The sequence below is a fragment of the Neopelma chrysocephalum genome, unplaced genomic scaffold, assembly GCF_003984885.1.
Source record: "Neopelma chrysocephalum unplaced genomic scaffold, ASM398488v2 Primary Assembly neopelma1_78, whole genome shotgun sequence".
NCBI classification, from domain to species: domain Eukaryota; kingdom Metazoa; phylum Chordata; class Aves; order Passeriformes; family Pipridae; genus Neopelma; species Neopelma chrysocephalum.
The window spans coordinates 1,608,904-1,636,116 of NW_020897739.1; the positions used below are offsets into that span (position 1 = coordinate 1,608,904).

The window sequence follows — 27,213 nt, forward strand, 5'->3', positions numbered from 1 at the left end:
AGCTCCTGGAACTCCTAACCCAGCCCAGCCTGGCAGGGACAGGGGAACAGGCCCCTCACCCTGCCCTGGAGCCCCAGAGTGACCAGTGGCTCCGAGGCCCTGCCTTGGGGAGGCCCCAGGGCCCAGAGCAGATCAAAGCCAAGGCTGTGCTCCCCACAGGGCCGGGCCCTCCCATCCGGACACCTGAGAGCTGCTCTACCACAGGGATCTGATGGTAACTGTGTAGTCTGTCTCCCTCTCTTTCTCCTCCTTCTCTCTTCGTGCTCCCTCTTCTCTTTCCTTGCTCCTTTCTTGATGCTTTGGGTAGCTTAAAGCTGGGGGGATTGGATTTTGATTTGAGGGTTGTGGATTAGTATGTGCTGGGTCCGTACTGTGGTGGAATGTTTTGTCTGGATTTTGTGGTGCCCTTTGGAACTTTTGTCAGGTTCCCTTTTTTTCCTCCCCTAAATTATCAGTACAGGTGCTTCTTGGGAACAAGTGTGTGGGTTATTCTCTTGGCACTATCTCAAGGTATTAAAGAACTCTCTCTCTATATATATATATATATAAAAGTAAAACTCCTGGCTGAGCCCCCTGAACTTGTGGCTCCAGGGCTGGGATGTTACACTTAGTCACCTTCAGGGTTTTTTGAGCCTCTGCTCCTAGGTTGTTGAAAAAAATATTTGTAACAGAAAGCATTTTTATATAATGGTCCTGATTTGTACTGCATCAGTAAGAAGGACCTTTGTCCTGCAGATTCATTTCATATGCTGTAACAGCTCCAGCTCTGGTAGCACGATTGGAGTGTGAAAGCACTCTCAAGGGACTGGAAAGGTTGCTAAGAGCATTGATAGAATTACCACTGTGAAAATTATCATCCTGCAAGTATCATAAATTCATATTGGTGCTACAGTAGACAAAGTTAGCTCTTTGGTTTTGTTACAAAAATCCCTTTCTTGTGCCCTTAACTCAGATTTGTAAAAGATGTCAACTAGAGGAATTTCATATAACATCTGTTAACACTGAAGCAGAGATGTAGGTTTTTCTGTGTGCATCAACGATAAAGGTTTACCAGAAACAATCAGAAGTTTTGCAACTGCATTTTTACATTTAAATCTTAATTTTAATCTACCAAAGTTACTATACACAACAGGAGTTTTTCAGTGGCAGCAGATTCTGGATTTTATGTTAGCCACTTGGGGTCAAGTTCTGTGGTTTTTCATTAAGCCTTGTTAGCAAGTTGTTCCACTGGGGTTAAAAAGAAGTAACGTGATTTTTAGAAGTGCTCTTTTTTGCAACATGTACACTCAGCAAATTGGAATCTTGTCCTAGAGGATTACTGTATTTAAATATCACTTATGCATATCTAACTGCAAACAAAAAAGAGAATTATACCTTTTCATTGATTAGAAAGTCTATCCATGTATTTTATGCACCATAAAAAAACCCACACAAGGAGTTGAAGGCTTAGTCATCCCAGCTTCCCCTTCATTGATTTGCAAATAGATGGTAGATAAAGAGAATCAGAGAAACCTGTGAGTGATAAAGAGGGCTGTAGCAGATAACTGTAAGTATAAAAAAAACAAACAAACACTTAAGAGAAACAAAAAAATCTGGAAAATAATCTGGAATTTTCACTTTTCAATCGTCTAAAACTGATGAGGTTCTTCAGGCTATGTTGCAATATGATCTGTCTGTGCCTTGGGATGTGCTGGGGAGCTCGGGTGATGTTGGTGGAATTTGCCCCATTAGCTCTGTCAGAGCTCATGACTTTGAGTGCATCAGAGGGGTAGGATCTGGATTGCAGTGAGGACAGACACCACTGGCTTTAAGGCTATGAAATACAAAGAATCTTCTGCAGTGCCCTGTTGTTGTGTCACATCCAGTTCCTTGTTCCAAGGCAGGATGGTAGGTCAGAGCTGCAGGGAGCTATTCAATCAGCTTGTCCTTGTAGGAGGTCCTGGAAGTGGAGGGAGACAAATGTGCAGCTGAGGCAGCCTCACAGGAGAGCCGAATACAAGGGGCAACAAAGTCAGACTGCTTTTGTAGCCATTTAACGTTGTAAAAAGCCTTGCCCCGAGCCTGCCTGCTTGTAATTGCTTGAGAAATGGGAAACACATTGTACTCTCTGCTTTCTCATTTCTAGCAGTGTGTTATCTGTTCGCTCTTCTGTGCATCCTGGAGGAGTAATTTTGGAACATGCTATGTTGAAACCAATAAAATGCGTACTTTTATTTTTATCTCTTTCCTTATATTCATTGGAGTCGTCACACTGGCCTTAGGTCTGGTGAATGCTGTTTGGTGCCTTTTACTGGAAGAAAGACCTGTGCTGGAAGTGCAAAGAAGCATCCATTGTTTCCTTTTCCTCATTCAAGATGGACATATGTGTCCTTGCCTTTTCATTGTGGTAAAGGGGTAGTGTGACACTGGAACTGCTGGGTAGGGAAGCCTTTCTATGGTCAAAATACAAAACAAGGCCAAAGGATAAATGCCTGACTGCTGTAGACCAGTCCAAACAAGATACCAAATGTCTGCATGCCTCAGGCTATGGATTGAGTATGTCTCAGAGCCTATTTATGCCTCCCTTTTGCCAAAGGGAGCATTCCCAGCACTACATTGTTTCTGTCTTCACACACACACACACAGTCCCCCCTCAATTACTGTGCACTTGCTCTGGGCACTTCCATTACATGAGCTTTGCCACTTAGCACACCCCTTTGGGAGCCTGACAGCTCACTAACCTGGCAGGAAGCTAAAATAATGTGTGTGTAAATAATTTTCCTGGGCCTTTTTTACTGCAGGCTTAGCAAATTGAACCAACTCAGCGAGGAATCTGACGAACTCCAAAGCAGGTGCAATGGGAAGGAGGTAGGATAAATGGAGCAGGATGGGATCATGGCACAGGATAAAGGAGCAAAAGGCAGAATATCAGAGGAGGGAGGGGAAAGGAAGTATGTCCTTGGTGGAAGCTTTTTTTGCCAGCCTTGCAGAATGGTTTGGTTATTGAGCAGTACCTGTAGCTGTTGACAAAAGCTGTTGGTGAGCCAAGGGCCATGACTACTTTGAGGGATAAGAGGCACCTTTTCCTGTCACAGTATATCTACCCTTGAGTTTTATATTTTTAGAAGTATGAATTTCTGAAGATAAATCCTCAGGCAAGTGCAAATGCACTTGACTCCAGTGAGCTCAGACAAAGCTGACTTGTGATGTTTGATCCTTGGGTGAAATGATGTGTTGTGGCTGAGCCCATTGCATTGTTCACTACCACTGAAAGGAGCACTTTTGTTCCCAGTCCACAGGCCTACTCGCTTCCTTGTGCTGGCTCTGGTGGCTGTTGTACTCTGCTGAGACACTTGGGCTGGCTGGAATTGGAAAACCCAAATCCCAGCACTGCTCCCAGTGCTCTGTCAGCTGTGGAACCAGTATCGAAGGGACTATGTCAGTTAACAGCAGTCTGGTTCAGTTCTGGAATACTGAGTCAGAATCACTTTAAATACACAGCTGCTTCTATATTTTATTAGATATCTGAGAATTTAGTATCATAAAACATTTTTGGTGATGTTTAGTTCTGGGGTAGAAATAATCTCATTTAGTATGTAAGTATTCTTGCACAGACAGCTTCTTTAATATCAAAGCTCTCCGTGCCTTTAACATGAAGGCTTCTGATCAGAAGATCTTAACTTAAAATGGTTCACTCGAGGTCTTTGTCATATTTAGTAAGGATTAAATAAGATTTTTCCAGTTATGTATGATAGAACTGCATAATGAGACCTAATGATACAGTCAACAGAAAGTAATTTAATTCCTGCTACATTATGCTGTACAATAAAGTTTAGAATTCACGGAGCTCCTATCAGTTTGATTCAAGCTCATTTCATTCTCTAAATGAAGCTTCTTACATATTGGAAGTGGAAACTGAGAACTGGGATCCATTGACTGTTTCCTAATGATTGTATAAAACCATTGCTTGAGTCAGTTATTGTTATTACATTAATCAGGCTTGAATTCAAAAAGCGAAACAACCACCAAAAAACCTCCAAGAACACACAAACAAATCAAAACACTCCAGGAGTATTTAGGAGAATTACAGGACAACTGGATGTCTTGCTATAACTGTGATAAAAAGTCTTTCACTACATATAGGCAAACCCTGCCGAACATGTCTTGGTTTGCCATCCAATTTATGATTTATTTATTTTCTTATTTTTATTTGTTGTCCATGAAAGTTTCCTTCAGCAAAAGAAATGAGTGAGTAGCTCCTGCTGGTGTAAAGACTTGTGGCTCTTGCTGCTTGACTACTCAGCCAGTGTGCTGCTCCTCTGCTGCAGTTTAGTTTTAACCATGGGACTTAATATGTAAAATAATTTAGTGGGATTAAAAATGTATTTTTGAGTTAATATCTGGACAGTGGGCAACATATACACTCTGCTCTCTTTTTAGGGACTGAGAAAGCACATTGAAAGGTCAGCTGCTGTGGGTAGCAGAGATAGAATGTGTGATAATTGAAGGGTGGGCATTCAGGTTAGTAGTACAAATATTTGTTTAATCCATTTCTTAAAACAATATTGTAATTCTCTGAGAGCCCTATTGCAAATCTAGGAACTGCAGGTGATGATACAGAATAATCAGTATCATTCTCTGGATAACTTATGCATCCCTGAGTGGGTAAATCATCCACTGTGTGGGGCTTTTTCACCTACTGATAATCAGACTTCCAAAAAATCAATATGTACTTGGTTGGAGAAAGAATGCAGGGTTTGCAGCAAAGCCCTGCAGGCTGTATTTCTTCCTGTAATGAAAGTATCAAAGGGGCAGGGCCATCTCTCTCAGTTCACTAATATTCTTTCCAGGTGTTGTAAACATTAGGCTAGTGACAGTTATTCTGTGGAAAAAGGATTTGATAATGCTTTTATTTACCTCTCAGCCTTGAAAAATAATATTTCTGTCTACAAAAGGATCCTGTGCTCTGTGTACATGCATGCGTGTCCACATACTTATGTGATTTGAAGCTGTGTGTAGTCAGACTCCCAAGTGCATTAATTTACACTTATCTTATAGAAGTGTGAAGTGGGTATCATCTTTTTCTGACAAAACCTCAGTTCATCTCAGTTTGTCATTCTTCCCTTGATAAAAATGCTGCTGCTCTTCAGACCATCACAAAAAACATTTTCTTAAACTCTACAGCAGATAATCAGAGAAGTGAAGCTCCCACAGTCCAGGTGTCTCAGCCATATGTGTGAAAAGGTTCATTTGCAAAAGCTTTAACTTTCAGGTGTTGGCTGCTGGAATGAGCCTCCAGGCACTGAAGAAGGGTTTGATCTGATGATTTGAGCGGTCCAGGTTTCAAGAGGCTTTTCTTCATTATGTTTCAGACTTCAGCATCTGCTAAAGCCTCTGTTCTTAGAGATGGGCCCAAGAGTTACAGTCCAGGCTGCCTTGCTGCTCTTAGATTAACAGGCAGAGGTGGCTGGGCTGGAATCTCTGTCTGCTTCCTGCTCTTGAAAGTCAGCTCAGATGGTGGAGAACTTCTTGCTGCCCATTGACATGAAAGAATTCAGCCAGAGCTCAGTACTAATAAATCAGATTTATGAGCAAGAGTTCCCTCTGTCAGCAGATACCCAGAGTGCTTTTCCAACATCATCATTTTTTGTCTCCCAGAAAGCTGCAGTAACTTGAGTGAAATGTGGTTCATGATCCCTGGTGCCAAAGGCCTGGGGTTCAGGAACTGTCCTCTGCCATGAGAAGTGACCTGGCTGTCTCTGGGCTCTGCACCTCCCCTGAGCAAAGGGCAGGGAGGAAGCACTGCAACAAGCTGAAAAAAATTGAGAATTAACTACTTTAAGTGGAGAAAATCAATCATTAGTGATCTACATTAAAAAAAACAGGTTGGTACTGGACAAACATATTGTCATGCTCTTGCTCATCTTTTTTATTGTTTCAATCATTTGTATAATTTTCTGTTAGGCCAGAAATAGATGGAGAGTTTAATGGTGTGGACAGTTGTGATTTCATGACACTATAAGCCACTGTTCTTATTACCTTTAATGACTTTGTAAATTAAGTGATTAAATTGTTCAGTCGATTTAGGCTTGGTGTATAAATAGCCTATTTTAACCTGAAATTATAATTGAATGTATATAATTTGTCTTTCATGTCTTTCATATAAGAACTTAATGTTATTTGTTACCTGTTATTTTCCCAGTAAAGTTATTAAATAGCTGAAATATGTTTTTTATTCCATTTTACTTTTAATTCCTCACAGAATTCTATATTATCTGTTAAGGGAATTGCTCCCAAAACATTAGCATTTATCATACTGGAAACCCCCTTTTAATTGATTTTTCAAGTGGCTAGTGGCCAGCTTGTGTTTTTAATGCTCTTAAAAATGCTAATGCCTGCATGCCACAGAAGTAGCTAAAGAAGATGGACTTAGATGACAGAAATCCCGGAGTTTTTCAGTTTAAAGTGGTTTATCAGTGACAGTATTTAAATGGGACTTTTTACACACAGGGATTACTTTTTTCTGCAAAGAAAACAAATAAAAATTTTATGTAGTTAAAAACACCACCATGAAATCTTGCATATGTAATGAGAAATAAAGAAAAATGTATCTCCCTTTAGGTTAGATGAAACATTACTAATTATTTTAATTAACGAGTTAGTTACCCAGTTCCAATTGGAAGGTGCTGTAGAAATACAAACTATTATCACTGGTTGTTTTGGTACAAAAGTACCAATTAATATTTCCTACATCCAGGGCTAATTACTTCAAATGTATATTTAATTAAAGGAAACAACCCTGCAATTTGTCAGTAGAGATTCTTTTCACTGCACACAATGGGGAATGTGCAGGTTCAGGCCAAAAATAGTGTTCTATGCTTTAAGATTTGTGGTATTTTTCATTTCACTTGTATGTTTTTGATCACTGGTTGGCCAGTGTTGTAGTTCACCTAAATGACATAACATTCCCTCTTCTTCTTCCAGTGGGAATATAACCCAAAAAGGGGGGAAAAAAGGGTTCTTGGTTCCTTTTAGGATGTTTGTAGCGGTATTTCATCAGGAGAAAGCTCTAATGGGGAGTAAGGAGCTATTAAAACCTAAATTCATGACTCAATTTCCATGATTATGCTAAAGGAAATGAAATTGTCAACTGTAATTACCTTTAAATTTTGAACATAAGAATGATTTTGCATGAGCAGAACATTGGAATGTCTTTTCTTTATGTATAATTAATACAATTAGAAGAACGAGGGAGGCAGAGATACGTGGACTTTAAGAGATAATGAAAAATACAAAATGAGATGTCTGAGGGACTCCTGGAAAAAACATACTTATCTCAGAGTAACTGGTTTGGATGTTGTGAAGATGAGAGAATTTCTCACATGGCTTTAAGGGAAGGTCCATATCTGGGACACCATTTCAGGAAAGTGTGAATCATCATCTCTAAAGGTTTTGGAAATAGGGGCTGTGAGGCCTCTAACATGCTTCTTATCCTTTCCTGAAGCTGAGAGAGACCTGGCCCATAGAAAACAGGGATTATGGATGAGGGTCAGGAATGACTCTTTCTTCTCAGGGAGGATTATCATTCAAGAGTTGTCAAAATCTCAGTTATTCTTTAAACTCTGTGTAATAACAGCAGCCAAAACTCTGAGTAAAGGAATAAAGAGTAAATAGGTAGTTGAAGATAAATTCCTTGCCTCAAGCTAGATCTTTCTGAAAGAATCTTAAACTTTATTGTGAACTTTAGCTTTTCCTTGTGCCCCTGAACATCTCATTTACTGTTAGAGCTGCCTAATTGGGCAGCATGAGAACAGTTGCTTCTCTAGGCCAGCCATTTTTTCATATTTAAATCTCTTTTTCTTTGTGTTCTATCTTATCATTGCTTTTATGTGTGATTTTATATAGATTAGAGTAATTACAGAGGAATACTGAACCAGATCTCCCGCAGGTTAGAGATACAAGGTCCTGAAAACATCTCCTTGTGATGTGTTTCTCAGCAGGATCCATTTCATCATCATGAAATTATTGCAGGAAACCAGAGCTTTTTGCCTGTAACTGCAGACAATAATGTATGATGAACACTGATAAAAGAACAGCAGAGAGATAAGGCTGGTGAAGGGAAATCTGCAGCTGTGAAAAACAAAAGTTGTAGCCCAGCAAATAGGAAAATATCTGTGAGCTTTGAGTATTTTGGTTAGAAGAATAACTTGCTCTGTGACAAATACAAGACAATGCAAAGAATCAGATTAAGCCCAAGAACATCTGAGTGTTTGTGGTGCCAGAAGGTGCACGGGGGGATTTGAAGGATACTTCATATCAGCAGCTTTGCTTTATGTGAGGAAAAATCACACCATTTTGGAAGCAGACAAAATAGGAAGGAGACACAGGTGCAGTTTAGTTTGAGACATAAAAGCTATGGAAGGGACATTTAGATTGAAAAACAATCTAAGAAAGAAAAACAAGCTTTTATCCAAGAAGAGATTTTTTTCCTTATCTAGTATTCAGGCCTCCAGTCACATGTGAAGGGTTTGTTTTGATTTCTCCATTAAAAACAAAAAGACAGACAGACGTGTAGTGGTAGAACCAAGTAAGTGACATAGAGGAGTATTTGTGATCACTTCATGTGAGTTTTCGTTGTGTAGAAGTTCAGACACCAAAGTGCACTTCCATGCACATTCTCGCCCTGAGCAAAGCCAGTTCAGAGCTCTGGAGAGGCAGCAGAAGGCCCAAAGCTACTGGGTTGAACTCCAAGGATGGGTTGTTAAATATTTCTTCTATTTATTTTTTCAACAGAAAATTACTAGTGATGGTAACTAACAAAACACCAAAGGTGTTAGTACTGGCTGCATTTCCTTTGAAAACTGAAGGCAGGATTTTTTTATTGAGTTGGTTGATGTTTCAGGTCGCAATAGCCCTGTGTCAGATGGGGTTTTTCTTCAGAATTCATGCTTCAGGTTTGCCTTTAATCTGATGTCAGTAGTGTGCTTTGAGTTGCTCTTTATCCATGTAATAGGCAAACATTTACTTGTTGCTCTTTTCCCTATAAAAAGCTGCAAACCAGAATCTGATGTAAAATCATTTGTGATTTTAACACAACAAAAAGCAGATTTTTAAAATAACAAATGAACTTTCAAGAGTGTACAAGTTTTTGCATGGTCAGAGAGGTGGGGTTTCCTTCTCCTGTCTAATAAGATGTGTGACCTGTTTCTTAACCTGCCATTTTAGACTTCACCTGGAAAATCAGAAAGAATCCTCCCAATTTCCTTTTGTAGGCACTTTACAGTTCACATCTTGAATGTCTCCATCAGGCTTTTGTCCATCCCTGCTACTATTTTTCGACATATATCTTTTAAGGTTTTGATGTATGTTTTGGGTGAAGCCTGTGTTTGTTAAAAGGTGACCTCTGGATTGGATTGTTTGGCTGACTTCAGTGCTAATAAGCTGAAGGATGAGGTGTCTAATGAATCCTGTGTATAGAAATAATGATAGATGACTTATTTGGAATTCTACAGACACAGCATGGCCAGGCATGAGGAGTCCCTGGAACTGCACCAATCTTACAGTGGGAAGCTTTATTGATTACACAGAGACAGGGCACATTTTAATAATTTTTAGAACACTGTACTGCCTGAGGTACTAAAATCCATTAAAGGAGGATTATAAACTTTGTTTTAAACTGTATCCTAAATTGTTTCTTGATGTACAGTCAACAGCAGCTCTGTGAGATCAATCACAGTTACTAAGGCATATTAAAATCAACTTGTTTAATTTTAATTGCTCATATGCCTGACCCTCTGTGAGGCAGCTGTTCATAAAGCTAAATTGCTTTTCTCCCAGACAGGAGTTTCATTTCACTTCATGGTAGATTTTTGCCTTTTACACTTAACCAGTGTTTTGCTTTCCTTTCCCCCTCCTTCTGTCTGGCCCATGATTCTCATTTCTCTCCAGATAATTTTCTCTCTGTTTTGCCTTCTATCCTCATTAGCAGGAGCTGCAGCCTTGCCAATGAGTCAACTTTAATAAAGTAGGTGGATGGTTTGAATTATGAGTTGATGTAAAGTTACAGACCTGGAGCTCTTTTTGGTAGTCTCTGTTAACCTGTGATACGTGAGCAATTTTGCTTACAGGCTCCTGATCAGATCAGCAAAACTGCTGTACTGATGGATGTACCAGGAGCAGATACATTTATTTTAAACTTATATTACATTTTCTGTTTAGCTATATGCATTTCAGCTCTGGTTTTCTCCTTAAGGGAATTCTGTAAAGCCATTTAGTAGTTTCATTCCTGGTTTTGCATCTTCTGTCATCCTGTGTTTTGACGGGAGAAGATCCCTGTTCAGTTTGTACCGACTTATTTCCTTGCTCCAGTATCTGAAGTTAATCATAGACTTTAGGAAATTAGTAACACCTGAGTCTTCATTTCACACATAATGTATTAAACATGGCTGTTGTCCTAATCTTCTTTCAGTAGAAAGGACTTATAAATACCTGCTTGCTGCCCAGCGTGGACACAAGATGCTGCTCTATTCTGAAGAGCATTGGATGCTTTCCCATTTCCAGTATATTTGAGGATTTTCTGTGTCCTTCAAGAGGCAATTTAAGCTTCCATTTCTGGTCAATACTGATAGTAAATGCAGGGAGATAAGAATAAAATTACTGATTTTCATTTATTGAAAGGCAGCACTTCTCTGAACAAGAGACGGGTGAGCAAAACCAGAACACTGGATCTTTTGGGGAAAACAGCAATGGTTTCAGCACACTGGTTTTATAACTGCAGGATTTGTATCTGGCATTACAGTAATGGTATGTTGAGGCAGTAAGTGGAAGCAATTAGGGTGATTTGGACATTTTATCTGTGATTCTTGCTTCAGAAGGAGTCAGGGATATGGGAGAACATATGCACATCTTTGAAAATTGAACACATCGTGAGGAAGCAGAATAAGTAGTTGTTCCACAGTAGAATAAGAAAAAAATCTCAGTGGTATATAAAATAATGCATAATTATCAAGCACGCAGCACCAAGTAATTCTGTATTGATAGATTTTACTAGAAGTTTTACCCAAGTGATAGCTTTAGACCCTGTAGATTTTAGAGCACTCTCTGGATTTTCCCATATTTTCATTCCTATTAAATAATGAAGGTAGTGGTTTTTTTCATATGGATGATTCCCATAATTTCATGAGTTTAGTTCAGGTGTTACTTGCCTGTCTCTGCTTCATTTCTTATTTTTCATGTGCATTCTGTGCTACTACTTTTGCAGCAGATTTTAAAGTACAAGTTCCTGTCTTCCAGCAGGTGTGGAGGGCAGAGGGACAGCGTGCACTGCTGGTGGTGGAAAGCTTGGTAAAGAGGGATCTCTTCAGAACTCTCTTTTTATTTTTACTTGGACTTTGTTCTTAATTATCTGGAAGGGCAAAATTTTAAATTTTAGAGATCTGTTGAGGTGAATTTCCTAAATAAAGCACGAATTCTCTTCTTTAAAAAGGGCTGACACGTCACGAGCGTTGTTTAGGTGGATCTCTCTACAGAGCTGCCAACAAAGACATGATTTAACTGTTTTCCTCTGACTGGGCCAAACTCCAGAAAAGGTGGTTTGCTGTAAGAAGGGGGCAAGATTTGCTTCTCCATTCATGTAATCTGGGAGTCATTATGGTGAATAATGAGCCATCTGAATCAGAAGAGCCCCATGGCTCACATACATCAACCAGCCACGGTGATGGACACTGTATAAAAATCTCAGGAAAACAGAACCTGAGGATATTCTCCCTAGTCTTTATTATAAATCCCAGACAAACACTCCCAGAAATGAAAATCCTCCAGGCAATGTTAAATGTAACTCAACCTTGACTTGCAGGAATTCATCTTCCGAATGGAAAAATTGTTTGTCTCTGTGTCCAATTAATTCTTGGCTTTCATTTGAAACTGCCAGAGAGTTTTCCAACCCAGTTTTGATGCGTTTTATTTCTGTAATGTAAATCCTCATCAGCTGAGAATTAGTCTCATATATGTTGGCGATTTTTTTTTTTACTCCCCAACAACCTGGATGTTGTACACAGGAGACCTGAAAATGCAAGAATCTGTCTCATGGGCCACAGAGCTGAACACTCTCTCTGAAGAGCTTTTGACCCAGTATGCCCCATACAGGCAGCAGGTAAACCAATGAAACATTGATTATTAACAGAAAACAGATACATTATCATCTTCCTGCCTCGAAAAGAAGTTTCCTGAATTCCTCAGGCTTACTTTATATGAGGGAAAGTTCTCAACTTCTGTTGCTTGCAAGGTCTCTCAGTTTCTTCTCAAAATGAGAAGCAGTAATGACTGTAATGTTTTTGATCAATCACTTAAGACATAATGCCGAGTGTTTGAGAGTTATTGCAAGTTTCCTTTGCAAATTCTGCTTGGATTCATTCCAACATTTGGAATAGACCTGTGGTTTTACCATTATACTTCAATCCAGATTTCCCACTCATAATCCTTCTCTTACCACCAAGGAATTCGGCAGTGCTGCTGTTCCCACTGCTCAGTACGTGGACATCAGTCCTACCTAAATTATTTTACCCTTGCCTGAACCTCATGCTGAGCTCCCAAGTTTCCAATGACTTAGTCAAGTGTCTAATAACCAGAGTTCTCATGAGCTGGAGCCTCCTGGTTCCATTGGTACTTTGGAAAGACGTTGGTCTTCTACAGCAGCCTCAGGGACCTGCTTTGACAGAGTGCCTAGGAAAGGTTATATATGACCAGCAGGAATAAGAAGTGGCTCAAGCAGTTACCTTTTCATAGAGACATTATAGTAAAAGAATCAAATAAGTTTGTGACCTGCACTCTTCAAAATCACTGTTACATTCTCTTCAAGCTAAACAGAGTTGTGTGCATTTGGACTCAGTATTTTCTCTGTGCCAGTGCCCACCGGGAGAGACCTGAGGGGAATAAATCAGCACCAAATCCATTAAAATCCATAGAAGTTAGTATTGTTAAGAATGCATGTTGGTCATGTTTAAGGATAGATTTGAGTAAAAAACTTATTTAATGATACAGCAGTCTCCATTAACAGCTTGTCTACCTACTTAATTGTTTCCAAATAATTTTTTACAGAAAAAAAAAAAGCTGGAGTAGAAAGTGTACATTGAAAAGTGTAACTGCTGAAAAAGGTTATGTTAACTTTATGCTCTTTTTTGAACTTAATTTGTATTTCTGTATTCTCTTGTTATTTAAGAGAAAGTTAATGTGGAAGGGAGAACTACAATTTAGTGTAAAGCCAATTTAAAATGTACGTGCATAATTCTAGTTGTCACAGGCTTCTAAAGAATGAATATGGACAAGCACAGCTAGCTGCCTTTTTCTGCAAATACACAAGTAACTGAATGTATATAATCACGTCATATATTATGTTTCCACAATGCGTGAAATACCTTAAAATTATAAAATCATTTGTAGTTTGAGTCTGAAGTAAAATCAGCAACTATAGCATGAAAATAAAGGAAATTTTAAAATAAAGCTTTTAAAATCTTCAAATTATAGAAACAAATGAAAATAGAAGTGAAGCAATGGAAATGATAAAATGAAGATTTTTAATTCTAAATCAGTTACTTAAGATTTTATCCATAGCAGATATGAAGTCTGCCCTGAAGATAAAGGAGCTGAATTTTCAGAAATCTGCTCATCAGAAAAAGACCTGGCAGTTAGAGCACTCACAGAGAACAAGGGCAGCCTATTATCAAGGAAGCAGTTGGTGTAGTGGGAATTATGTGGTAGGCAGTGCCCCTCACAAAAGGTGTGCAGTGATCCCTTTGCTCTGCTCAACACGGGCAGAATCCCATCTGGAGTCAGGACACTGCACTGCAAGGAAAAGATCTGTGCAGGCTGTAAGGAATCCATAGGAGACCAAACACAACAGTCAGAGAGCTCCAAAATAAGCCCTCTGGGGAAAGACTTGTGGAGCTGCCTCACAGAGAGAATAGAAGATAAAGAACTGATACATGAAAGGGAGTTTCAAAATGGCAAAGAAGAAATTATTATCCACATCCACGGATAGAAAAGAGCTGCTCCTGTAGCTCCCTGCTCTGGGCTTGCAGCACCTTGGTCAGGCAGTGATGGCCTCTGAACTGCTGTCACAGATGGAATGTTGGGGCCTTGAGGAGAAGAGCACAACACATCTGTTCCCCCAGGCAGGTTTTCATGGCCACATCATGTGCTGGAATAATCCCGGTGTACGTAATAGAATCCCAGTGTTCTTAATAGCATCACACCCCTGGAGAATTTGTGGTTGCACAGATAGCACTGAGTGTGTAAGACACTGGGTTGTTTATTGAGCTGCTCAAGGACTGATACCGGGCTGATAAGATTTGTTTTACACAGATAGCTCTATGGGTCATTAGTGAAGAACTGAAACACATGATTACTGAAAATAATTGATTTTCAAACTACAGTTCTTTCCCAATTAAACTTATCCTGAGGCACTCAAAAGCTATAATTTGAAGTTGTAATAGAAATCCAAGCAAGTCCTCACTTGTGGTGATGTTTTAGATGTAATAACCATTTTGAGTCATACAGGCTCTAAAAAACCCCCTTTTTATCATAAATTATTTAACTTTACACTTGTTTTTTTATTGGATTAAAATTGATTTTGGTTTGGTTTTCAAATGTGTTCCAACCAGGAAATTGGAGGCCGTTTTTCTTATGGGGAAAATAATTAATAAAAATTCTCAATCTGGTGTAGTCAGCTTTACCATTGGCTTTGATGACAGCAAATCTTACTCAGTGCCCTAAACCAGATTTTACCAAAGAACAAGGAAAATAATATCAGCCTTGGCAGTGTGAAATACCTGGACTTAATGTGGGCTGCTAATACGATCTGGTTTGTGCAAACCTACTTTTCTGTAGAGATAAGTCAGTATTTCTAATGAAGAATTTTGATTGTTATGGCACAGGGATTATCTCTTAAAACAAAGCTGTTCCACAGCAGCAATATCCATAATACACATGTGTTGGGAAAATGAAGGAGAAATTTAACCCAGCCTCTCTTTCCCTCTGTAGCACTTCTGCCTTTGATCCGAGTAGGATCATTCCAGTCCAGTTTCAAGACTCCCACTTCTGTTCACTCATTAGTCTGCTCAGCAACCTCTTCTTTTTCCAAATTTGCAACTGATTTGGTGAAAAATTTTGAATAGGCCTAATTTTGTGAAATGGAATTTGTAAAGGTTTGTGGTTAATGAGGACTTGCAAGAGAAAATATGATATTCTTAAGATACATCTAATTATTGTCATTTCAAGGAAAGGTAGATATCTTTGCCAGCATGTATTTTATTTCCAATTCCAGTTTGTCTCACCTCAACAATAAAAATAATTTGTGTTTGTGGCAGAAATAAATTCTTATCCAAGAAGTTTCCCACCCCAATCCTTGCTGTGGGCTCTATTAACAGAGTAACTTCAGTATCATTATGCCTACTCAGTGCTTTGACTTTGCCAGAAAATATTGATCTGTAGCATGATCTGTCCAAGGGCAACAGCATCATTAATTGCTAAGTGATCTGCAAAACAATTAGAGACCTCCTGGCTGGTGAGCAAGAGATGAATGGAGCTGTCTACCTAATCAGATACAGTTGTATCTATCCATGGACCCAATTGTGTTGTTCCAAAATGCTGTCAACATCTGTCACTCTCCCCTTCCCTCACTAACATATGCTGTGCTCTGCCCTGCAGGGTCCTGCTCAGAAGCCTTGGAGGAGAATTTTCTGGGGGGTGGGAGGGAATGTGTGGAGTTTTTAAGGAAATTTTTATCCCCTATTTACCTTTGCTTTGTGAGAGACAGGCAGCATTACGCTAAAGATTCTAAGCATGTAAGAAGCTGTAATTCACATTTGCATTAACAGCATGGAGGTAGGACAGATATATTAAAAATTAACTCAAGAGCTGGGATGCAGTGAATTTAGTACTTAAGGAATGAATAGGATTGATGGCTTTCTAGGCTGTGTTGTTCAGCACCCAGTGCAGTGCGAGCCTGCCTTGAATCAGGTCTCTGAGGACTAAATGGTAAATGAGAAGAGTAAGACTGTGCATTTATCAGTGTCATATTTTTATGAGGGAAACCAATTAGGGAAGAAATACATAATTAGTATCAGTCCCTTTAAAATTAGGTAAATGTTGCATAAGTATCCTCTGCTTAAAGTCCTTGTATTGAGCTCCAGGTGATGATTGGGAAAAACAGAGCAGCAACAGTCAAACATTTTGTCAAACAAGTAACAGGGAACTAAATTTGGGATGCAGTGGAGTGACTGGTAAGCTTCCTAGGAATGCATGCAGGTTTCCCTAACTATTCCTGTTATGTGTTTCTAGAATCTTGGAAGGATTTAGTCTGCTCTTTGGGGGAGGCTGTAAAGTGTACAGTAAGCTGTACTTTCTTCAGGACAAATTGTATTTTTTAGTCATGTCTTAGTGTTTAAGAAGTGAACATAAGCAGTGCACACCACACATTGATGCTGCTTGTCTGATAGTTTAGTGCCTCTGAAAAATTCACAACTAGATGCTAATGTTTGATTTTATTTACATTCTTTGTTTACATATGTTGTTGTTTTAAAGGTTTGTTTTGTTTTATTTTTTCTGGTGATAAAATATGTTAGCAAAATTCCTATGGCAGTCAATCTGTCATTCCAGTTCAAATTTGAAGTTGCTTTTGGTTTAAATTATGTATAGATTTTAAGACGTTTTCCTACATACAGTATTGGCATAACACAAAGCCAATGAGAAATATACCCAGTGGGTAACCTTCAGTATTTTTATTGCTGTGCCTGGCCTAGTTTTAGTCAGTAGAATTCTGCAGAGAAGCCGTTATTTCTTTCAGTGCAGGCCTTGCTATAAACAGCACAAGGGCCAGAAGAGGAGCACAAGCAGGAAAGCACATACTGGAGAGTGTGTAAGCTGCTGCTTTATGTGGGATTTAGCACCTGCTTCTTTTGAGGAGTGGTTAATCTTTCTAAATTAGCAGCAGATCCACTGACCATCCTTCCAATCCCTCAGAAGGAAGAAGGGTGAGGGAGTCCCTGCAGTGAGTGATTGAGTGCAATCCCCATTATCCTGTGTCTCTGGGCAGGGCACTGTGAAAGAGCCAAGAGGATTTATCTGGTAGATAGAAGGGTTGGAGGGAGAAAGTGATCCTTCTAAAACCCCCAGAAAAGCATCCTGTTTTTTGTTCTTTTAGGAAACCGTTCCTAAAAAAATTGAATTTTTCTATAAAAGCAGCTGGGTGGTTCCTGTTCTTATTTTGTCTTTTTAAGCATCAGCATTCTATATGTGGATACAACTGATACTATTTTTACAAAACCACTCCTTATTTCAGTAGAATGGTTTTGTGATGCTTTCATTGACATCACATCAGGGGGAAGTGGTGTGACAGAATAATAAACTGACTTTCCACTTGTGCAGACAGGTGTTCACATGCACTGTAGATCTCATAAAACAAGGAGTCTGGCAGCCCTGGCCCTACTGCTCTGGTTTATAGCCCAAAAAGGGGGAGGAGAACAGGAGCAATACTTAACTCTTGGCAAGCTCCCAATTTAATTTTCATCTGTATATTCTTCTGCCCTCCATTCAAATAAAAGCAAACACAATTCATAGTGCAGGTCACAAGGAAGGTAACAGAGGCAGCAGCCTAAACAGTGACAATCAAATTTTGTACCAGCACAGTGCTGCAAAGGGTAGGTGTTTATGGCAGAGGAGATATGGTCTTTATTCGTGCATAATTTTAGTTTCCACAGTTACTGGGATGCTTGGAGGAGGAGATGCTTGAGGAGACTCCCACAACTCAGCTGTGCTTTTCCTAGCACTGCTCTTGTGTTACTGCCAGGTGGATTTTGGAGCTGCAGCTCCCAAAGCGATATTGTAGGGACTTAGTTGAACATAACACGATAATTTCTCTGGAGTATAAGATGGGAGAATGGAGGTTTTATAGTCAGTGTTTTATAGTCAGAATTGGGGTGGGCTGTTATAATCTGTGTAGGGATTCTCTGTAGGGCAGGCTCTGCATCCACCCTGTACCTTATGCAATGCATGGAAATGATCTCTCTCCTTCCTGTCCCAACAGTCCAGAGCAGTGTTTGCTCTTGAGAGCAAACCCAGAAATTCAGGAGGGTTTCTGTAACACTCTGTGTCATCACAGCTTAGTTTCAAACACTAAAAACCAGAAAACTACACAGAATTACCTAATTAGTTCAAGTACCTTGCCTCTGTGGATAGCTGTGGCTGGAGGAAGGGCATAGGAAGAGGAGAACAAGAGTTCCAGCTTTGAAGGGGGGTTTTAACTTTAAATGAACATGCTGAGCTCAAATGCAGAAGTTCAAAAAAATCCACGCAATTGTAATAATTTTTCAGGATGGGTCCTTTTATTTCAGTTGTGTTTTGTTCTGGTTAGGGTACAATCTGACTTCTTAGGCACAGAAAAAGTCCCTTCTTTCCATGCCTTTACTTTGTTTTTCAGTCTCCTGCTCCACATTAATCCTTTGATCAGACAGTGGCATCTTCCTCTCCATTTCTGTTTGCTAAACTGAATTAATAGCAGCTAAAAGTATATTTTTTTCTCAGAGAAAACATTGTTAACTCTTTCACTGCTACCACCTTAAACATTTACCTAGTCAGCCAAACACACAGATTGCAAGCTGTTCCCTGAGCCTTTTGAGTGCCTAATCCCCAGCTGTTCCATGGCTGCCAGCTGCTAAAACAACGAGCTTTCATCCCGAAGATGTCTAATTCCCTCATAAATTATCAGTAAAATATCAATACATGAGATTTGAGAAGTGCCAGTGCTTTAGGGAGAATACTAACTTTAAATGATGTTTGAGGGAAAGTAAATGATGTTTGCATTCTGAGGTGACCTCAGGTGTTCTGATCATGACACCGAGCTTTAGACAAAAAGTGTCTTGTCTTCCGATAGCTGTTGTTATTGCAGAGGAATTGAGGACTGAATTCTGGGAGCTTCAGACCATGTGTGGAAATGCAAGGTCTTCTGCCATTTGCTTAGAGGAAATCCAGCATGGTTCCAATGGGATTGTGCTTGCATTTTTGTGTGTGTGTGGCAAAGTATCTGGAACACATTAGATACTGTGGAAAGGCAGATTTACTTTAGAAATGTGAGAGTATTAATATTTTGTACCCAGTCCTAACTTCAAAATAGTCTCACTGTAGCTAATTTGCTAAGAGGAAAACAGTTTCTGGAAGTTCTGTGTCACAAAATAGCACTATCATATTTATAGGCAGCATTTCCAGAAATAAGACATTCAGCAGCATCTTCACAGGCAGGTAAGAAAAGCCTGTTCCTGTTTACAAGATCCTGGTAATGAAGCATGAAGGATAGTGCTTTGAAGCCATCTGTCAAGCACCTTAGTTTTTTTGGTAATTGAAAGTGATTTAATACATCTCAGAAAAGAAAGGTCGAACGTGTGCTGTAATTCTCAGCCTGTGCTGAGTCAGGAGGCAGCAGGTTCTTGTGGACAGTAAGGAAAGGTGGATGCACTCTGTGTGTGGCCAGAAAGTGCCAATGGAGCCCTGCCCTGGGGCATTGATGGAATGTATTAAGAAATACAGATATTTGCTAGCAGAGAACCTAAAGGTTCATTTCTTTACAGCATTTCTGTCTTCTGCCAACAGATGTTCATCATTTAATAATTGCAGGACTTTAATACAGGCTGCTTGTGCAAGTGGATTTCACTGGGATTAGTTTCACTGTGGTAAAATGTTTCCTGTCCCCCTTTTCCAGCATTAACTGTTGCTGAGGGCCATATCCACTGAAAGCTTAGCAGATCCAAAAGTGGATGCATCCCGTGTGAAGCTGGTATCATTTTCCCCTAACACATACAATGTATTTGCATGTTCACTGTGGAGACTAGAGCTTCTCCCACTCCTTGCAGAGCTCTAGAGATTCTGACTGTGACAGGGAAATCTGGCCCTGCCTGGGAGATGCAGTTCCATCAGCCAGCCCAGGAAAGACAGGATGATTTAACTGCCAGTAAAGATGTCAGACACGTCCAAGGAAATGCAGGATTGTCAGCAAGGGAGCAGCTGGATATCAGACCTGCCCACAGAGGGACTGGTAGCCCTGAGCCACCTCCATGGTCAGCACATTTTTGGGAGATTTCCTTCTTCCCAGCCAGAGTAACAGGAAGTAAGTACACTGATAAAATGAACCCATATGGGGTAAGATTCTTTTGTCAGGAGTCTGACATTTTGAGGGCTTTTCTCCACTTTCCAGCTTTGGATGTTATAATTGGCATTCACCTGCTGGAGTCTATTTATCCCCCATCTGTAAAAAAGTAGATGGTACTTTGTACCTAAGAAGATCAGAGTGAAAAATAAACATCCATGAGAGGTTGTGTGTCTTCCAGGCACTGTGGAAGGTCAGTGCCATTAAAGGAACCGATGTCCTAAGTCAGGTTACTGATTTTGTGATTAAATTAAACTTGAATAATTGTCAGGTTTATCCTTCATAACTACTTTTATAAAATGACCATCCCATTACACTCTGTTTTCTAGAAGCACATCACTTGGCCTCAGGCTGGTGATTTTATGAGTGTTACCCTTCCTTGGGAAAATGAAAAGCTGCAGTGACTTTCTGTGTCACCATTCCTCCATGGAATTTCTTTCTTATCACTTAATCCATGACGTCCAGATTGTGCCACAGTTAACTAGAGTATTTGTAATTGGCATATATCTAGTGTAAGTATGCATTAGAGTGTTTGTGGCTCCTGGCTTTTCCTTAACACAGTTTCTTCTTCAAAAGAAACAGTTTGGTGCTTTTTTATGTCGGACAAAAAAAAGAGAGACCAGTTTAAACCAGCTAAAACATCTTTGTTTCTTCCATCTTTACGCAGAAAACAGCTGAACAGTTTAAAACTAACTTGAAAAATTATATGTAAGACTTACATGCCAAGCTTCAGCCAAAAATACTTTTTGCAGCCAAATTATCAAGCCCCTCTGATAGAGCATTTATAATGGAATTGCTGATGCAACCTTTATTATAGGGATATGAATAGCTGTAATGAATAGGCTTCAGCTGATGTTCTGGCAAGCCTACTGCTAAAAATTATTCTGAATTTATCTGGCATTCAGAAAATGCTTGAAGTGGCCAAACTGTTTACCCCATCATTATCATTTTGACAATCTCTCTTTTATCCCAGAGGAAGTGGGTGATGAACAAATTGAAGCGGCTGCGAGACAGGTGCGTGTCGAGCATCTGTTCCTCCTGCTCTTGGCAGCATTGTTGGGTTGGAGGCAACCAGGGCCAAGGGCTCAGTCACCAACTTCAAGCAGTTGTGTTGAATCAGACATTAGTGCCTATTGTGTCATTAAAGTGTATTAGTGAACTGCATTATGCTTTCCCTAATGATTTGATTTCGGTTTGTAATCTGGAAATGTCTGTGTTGAGCAAGTGTTCCATTCAGAGTGGGAGTATTTTGGAGCTTTCTTTTTCTACCAATATAATTTCAGATGATAAAATAGTCCAGTTCCTGAATTTCGGATGGTTTGGCTACTTGTGAGGTTGCACTGATTAATCAAGTTTGGGTGCTAAACTGATTGTATTAAACTCTTGTTCAGGGAGTTATCAAGTGAATTAAACCTGTCCTGTATTGACTTCCCTTAAGCTGAGAAGGGCTTGACATCCTAAGTCAATATAAACCCAATTTAAAATTATTTAAATGGGTGCACAGAAGTGTTTGCACTAGTATAATGAAATAACTTCTAAAACACAGGTTAGATGAGTTCAATATGATGCAACTCTGGCTTCTGGCTGCATTTTTAAGGATTTCAGTGCTGAGGGCAGTAAAACTAAAATGTCTGTGCAGAAACGTTTCCACGTGAAATTTCTTGAAAGATACATATTTTTTAAGAAACAGGAGTTTTCCCTCATAGAGTTTTCATACGACAAATGCTACAATTTCTACTGGAACATTTTAAATATGCCGAAAGACAAAAGAGGCATAGCATTGCCTTGAAAGAATATTAAAATTAAATAAATGGTTTTGTTAAATTTAACTGCAGATGCTGGTTTGTGTCACTAATCAAGTGAGAAATATAATTCTATAAAATCTGTGAATTCTTCATCTCTCCCTTTTTTCTTTCAAAAATCTGGAAAACGAAGTTGAGAATGAACGAAAAAATTACCACTTTGTTTGCAAGGCTTTAAATTGGATTTGAGCTGAAGAGCTTTGCTCCCAATTAAATATGCTGAAATGCTGGTTTTAACAAAACTTCTGTCTCAGTGCAGCTGGGGCACCAGCCCAGGAGGAGGGAACCTCGTGTTTATTTTCTGTTTGTCATCAGATTCTAAGCAGAAGATAGATGGTTTTTATACCAAACCATTCTGATTGAGATGGAAAAATATTCAAAGTTTGTCTTGTACAGTCCTGTATCGAAGGAGAAATCTTGGTACATCTTCATGCATTCAGGAATTAAAGAGTCTGATGTTTCAATCAGTCAAAAAACTCTTTTCCTGAAAGAGACTGAAAAGTTTGGCTCTAGAAATGAGGAACAAAAGAATATTCTGAAATGAGGGAAGTTGCTGTGGAATGGGGTTCCTTCTTTGTTGTATCCCATCAGCAAGACCTAGTTAGCCCTGCTGTTTTATTCGGTTGTTCACTGCACTTCTTCAACACCAGTTCCTTGATTTTCCAGGTTACTACTGCTGGTTTTGTTGTTCTTACCTTCCCTCCCCAAGCTTTTGGATATCTTTGCCCTGAGCTTATGACTATTGATGAGGAAACTGGAAATTACAGGGTGCATTGTGTAACCCTGATCTCTTCTTCATGCACTGCTTAGAGAAGGAGTCTCTTGGACTGAGCAGCAGTAAACCCCCCAAACTGGTTCTTACTGATGCTGCTTGGCACAGTTACAGCTCATTGCAACTTTAACTGCTAGTGAGCCCTTTCTCAGTGTGAGATTTAATTTTGTAGGTATTTGGCTGTGCTTGGTGTCAGCACACATAAACCAGCTTGTCAGCAGTGGGTCACACTCTGAGATGGGAAAACGCCCCATGGGAAGGGAGAAGCAACCAGTTCATAGCATCCTGTCCACTGCAGGACTCAGTGCAACACTGTCTTCATGTCAAGGTTGAGCTCCTGTGTTATGGATGTTGAGCTACAGGATATCTTATAATTTGAAACGAAGCTGAGCAGAGGCCATTCTAAACACTGTTAGATTAATAAACTGCCTAAATTTCATGGGATTCATCAAAACACCTCAATCCAGTCCACTGAGCCACCTAAAAAAGTATTTTCACCTTTTTTCATGGAGGCCTCCTCTGCAGAAATACCTAAAACCAGCCTCTAAATACTTCACAGACTTCCAGCATTCAGTCCTTTCCAGGTCAGGTGTTAACCTTGTCCTGGAAGCCAAGGAAAAATCTTCCACACTCCCTGCCACCACTAACATATGTGGGAGCTGTAGGAATGCTCCTTCTGCTGATGAAGTTGTGATCCATAAACATACCCAGGTACAATTCCATGAAACACCAGCTGGCAGCCAAATGGAAGTGAGAATTTGGCAGGTAGTTAAGTGGAAGTTGAGCACACACTGTCTTTGATCAAAGATTACTGTGGGTGTCACAGAGATGTGTCTCAGGGCAGCTGAGCACTTCATTAAAAAGTTATAAAGATCCACTTTCACACTCAGGACAGGTTAATTCAGAACTATGGTTACTTCAGGATGTTTTTGGAAGGTTTCATTTCAATGGCTGGACCTTGACCTGCCTCCTATTTGGTGGTTATTAATGCTACTGCTTGTGTTGTGCATGTTATTCTGTGATGTAAATTTCTAAGTAATCCCAAATAGAATATTTTTCAAGAGGAAAACTGGAAGGAATAGCAAAGCAGTTTTTTTTCTTGTTTGACAAGTTTTTCACCAAAAGAAATGATAAGTCATGTGAAGAAAAAAAAAAACAAACCAAACCAGATTATGGATTTGAATCAGATTGAAAAAAATCTGAAAACAAATTTCAAAAATTGTTTTAGAACCGTTTCACTTTCTTAAATTTGGAAAAAAATCCTACTGACTAAGCAAAGCTTTAGCTGAGCAGAGAAAACGTTGAGATTTTTTCTTCCTTGAGAAAATATAAAAGTTTTGCCTGAACTGCCCTGAAGTGATCTCTTTAATGGCAGAGGGTGCAGTTATTTACACGGGTCAGGCTGTCACTCAGCTCCACTGACAAAGATCACAAGGTCTGACAATTTCTGGGTCAGCTCTGGGCTTCTCTCAATTTTGTAGCTAATACACATTGACAGCAGGCACACTTGGGCACAGTGCTGATTGGGTGTCTTGTGAAGATTTAATGACATTGTTGGAAATATGGAAATATGTTTTAATATTTTGTTTCTGGTATGTCCTTTTTGATTCTGTCTCCTTTGAACTAAATCTTTTGCATTTGTGAAAAATCTTTTACAAAATTCCCTTTCACCTGACATTGTGTAAGTGTCTCACCAAACCAGCAGCACTTCTTTTTGCAAAAGCTTTTTTCGCCAATTGATTCCCTTAAAAAAGTTGTAAAAATTATTGCAATTGTATTAATTTTTCAACAACCTTAGCAGAAATACTTCGCAAGGGTGAAATATTCCCCTAATATGCCTCTGTCATATGATTCACTGCAGGGGAATTATCCAGGTGTAATTTAGGGCAAAATGGAGCCCTCAGCAAGTGGGTGGACTTCAGGCTGACTTTAGAAGTGATAGATGCATTCAACAGGAATAGCTGTAGCTCGTTATATCATCTGAAAGGTGTTTTAGTCACATAAAGTATTTAATTTAAATGGTTCTGGTACTGGTGATAGGCAGAAGCAGGGAGGATGGCCTCAAATATTAACAATTTCATTCCTCTTTAAGCTGCCAGTCATTAGCTAACTTCTCCCTTGTTAATAGTAATGCTTGCAGGAGTCTGTTCTGAATAATGGATTGCAGCTTTTCCCCACCAGCAGGCAGGCCAGTGGGCAATTGTAATTTAAAAAGGAGGTTAGTAAAATCATATTTAGGGAGCAATAAAACCAGTTTAAACAGAGCTTAAGCTGTCTTGAGATACATTATTAGGCAAAGGATGTTGACAGACAATAGCAGAACTCGATCTCTACTACCTGCCTGAAGCTTTGAGATTGTAGACTTTATAAAAATAATGTTTAATATCTGATTTATCTACAGAGCTGTGGAAAGACAAAGAAATAGGAATGTAATAAATCTGTTTCATTTCTTTTTATCAGCATCCTTCTGCTGAAAGGAAGATTGCCAACATGCCAACCGAGAGAAGGTAGGAGAGGCACAGCCAGTGATATGAAGTATGATTGTTAGGTAAGTAAAATTTGGATTTATTTACACACACAGTATAGTTGCAGGGAAAATCTGCTCTTCCAGGAATTCCCCACCAAAGTCATTGCCTGCCTGCCAAGGAAAGTGTGTCTCAAAAATGGATTGTAATTAGAGAGCTGAGTACAGAGCCAGTGCTACTGCCTCCCTTCCACGGGCCCTTGCCCCTGACCCTCTAAACACAAGCTCAGGTGTTCATCCTCAAAAGGTGGAATCCCGCCAGGATAGTGGGAGCTTCAGACTGTTTATTGGAAGAACAAGGTTTCTGGGGAATGTGGTGCTTTGTGTGGAGTAAGGCAGACCAGAAAATAAGAATAGATTAAAGCTTCAGTGAATCAAAGTGGAGGAAAACCTGGTTGTGCTGTTTAACATTTGGGTTTAGATGTGGCTGAGATGTCAACTGGCTTTGTTTTCTTTGTGTAGTCTTTCATGCAAATACAATTGTGTCATCGCTCCTTGAGGGACTGGATCCATGTTTTGCTGAATTTTGCACCTTGGTGAAGTAAAATGCATAGCCTGAGGCAAGACAGTTCTGTGTTTGTTTGGGTTTTTGGTTCTCATTATGAATTTTGCATACATTCAGTGCTGGAGGATCAGTTCTAGGAGGTGGTAATTCTCCTAAAACACGGCAACTTGATCATGGTAGCAATTAATACCTGAAACTGCTGCTGTAGAGCCCAGAAAAAAAATTGCTTTTTTTTCTGAAAGGCTATTATAGTAACAAAGACCATCAGCAATGCTCTGTGAGCCCAGTAAAATGGAAGAAATCTGGGTATTATTAGGACAACTTAAATTACTGAGGCTGGTTGGCATTCTTTCCAAAACAAGTGAAGATTGATCTTTGGACACAAGCTGTGAGCTGTGTAAAATTGCCTCTGCTAAATATATGCTAATTGGCATATGAATGAGATTTTGTTAATCTTCTGCTTAAATAAGTAGGTAGAGAAAAGCTGGGAACGAGTCCTCATTTCTCTTTTAAAAGGAAAAAGACTTGCTATCATAATAATTTATATTAGCAAATATAATGCAAATATGTGTTTGTAGATATAGCAAACAATTAGCAAGAATTCCTTGGAAACAATCTGCCAAAATATGCATTTCTGCTTTACTCAAGTACTTCTGATGATTAAAATTGACAGAAAATCACCTAAATTGTACATTTAGAGGTGTTGAATGCAGTTCTGGGTTCCCCTGGTTTCTTCAACCATATGGGAAAGTTTTCCAAGAAACCCTGTGTTCAGTTAGATGGGGTGCTTTGATGTCCTAATGAACCAGAAAATTCAAGTAATGGAATGAAATTTGTAGTCCAGTAAGGGTTTCCATCTCCTTTTTTTGCCTCAATTCAGTAACACATTTAACTGCCATAATTTGAACAATAAATCATTGCATTTTTAAGGTCTTAATGGTACTTCACACTGAGGACAAAACTTTGTGTCTTTGAGGCGCTGAGCCCAGTACCAGGTTTGTATTTACTAAATTTGAAAAGGCAAGTGATAAAGTCTCGCACAACAAACTGCATCTGAGACAAGGAGAATTTCAGAGGGGCTGTGTGGACATGAACTGTAATGAGCTGAGCCTTTGATTTGCCCAGGAAACAACTGGCTGAGTTCCTGGGGGTGTTTGAGCCTGGCTGATTCCTTTCCCTTTGGGACACTGTTTTGCATTGGCTGGTGGTGGCCAACAAACCTGTTCTCCTCAAAGCCAGTTCTGGGCTCTGCTTGTGGACTAAGCAGTGAGAGGTGTTACCAAAGGGGTAAATCAGGTAAGGCAAATTCTACAATATTTTTAAGAATCAGTGACCTGAGAATTATAATTATAATTACAAGGCAGTTCTACTTTTCTTCCTGGTAAATGCAACTTAGCTGCTGTGATGAGGAAACAGGTAGTACCTTAGACTACTTATACA

At 39.5% G+C, this 27,213-nt stretch overlaps 1 protein-coding gene across 6 annotated transcripts in view; it reads left to right on the forward strand.

Annotated features, from left to right (window-relative positions):
* LOC113970728 (bifunctional heparan sulfate N-deacetylase/N-sulfotransferase 3) overlaps window positions 1-27,213 on the forward strand; it is a 136,497-nt gene that overhangs the window by 11,233 nt on the left and 98,051 nt on the right. For 5 of the 6 annotated variants that reach the window (XR_003535304.1, XR_003535305.1, XR_003535307.1 and 2 more), the window contains exon 3: window positions 25,205-25,292. The gene's annotated coding sequence lies outside the window, so the exon portion shown is untranslated. Of the gene's footprint in view, window positions 1-12,020; window positions 12,131-12,835; window positions 12,944-25,204; window positions 25,293-27,213 lie in introns of those variants that run through there. The other variant, XM_027689945.1, reaches the window with a different exon arrangement.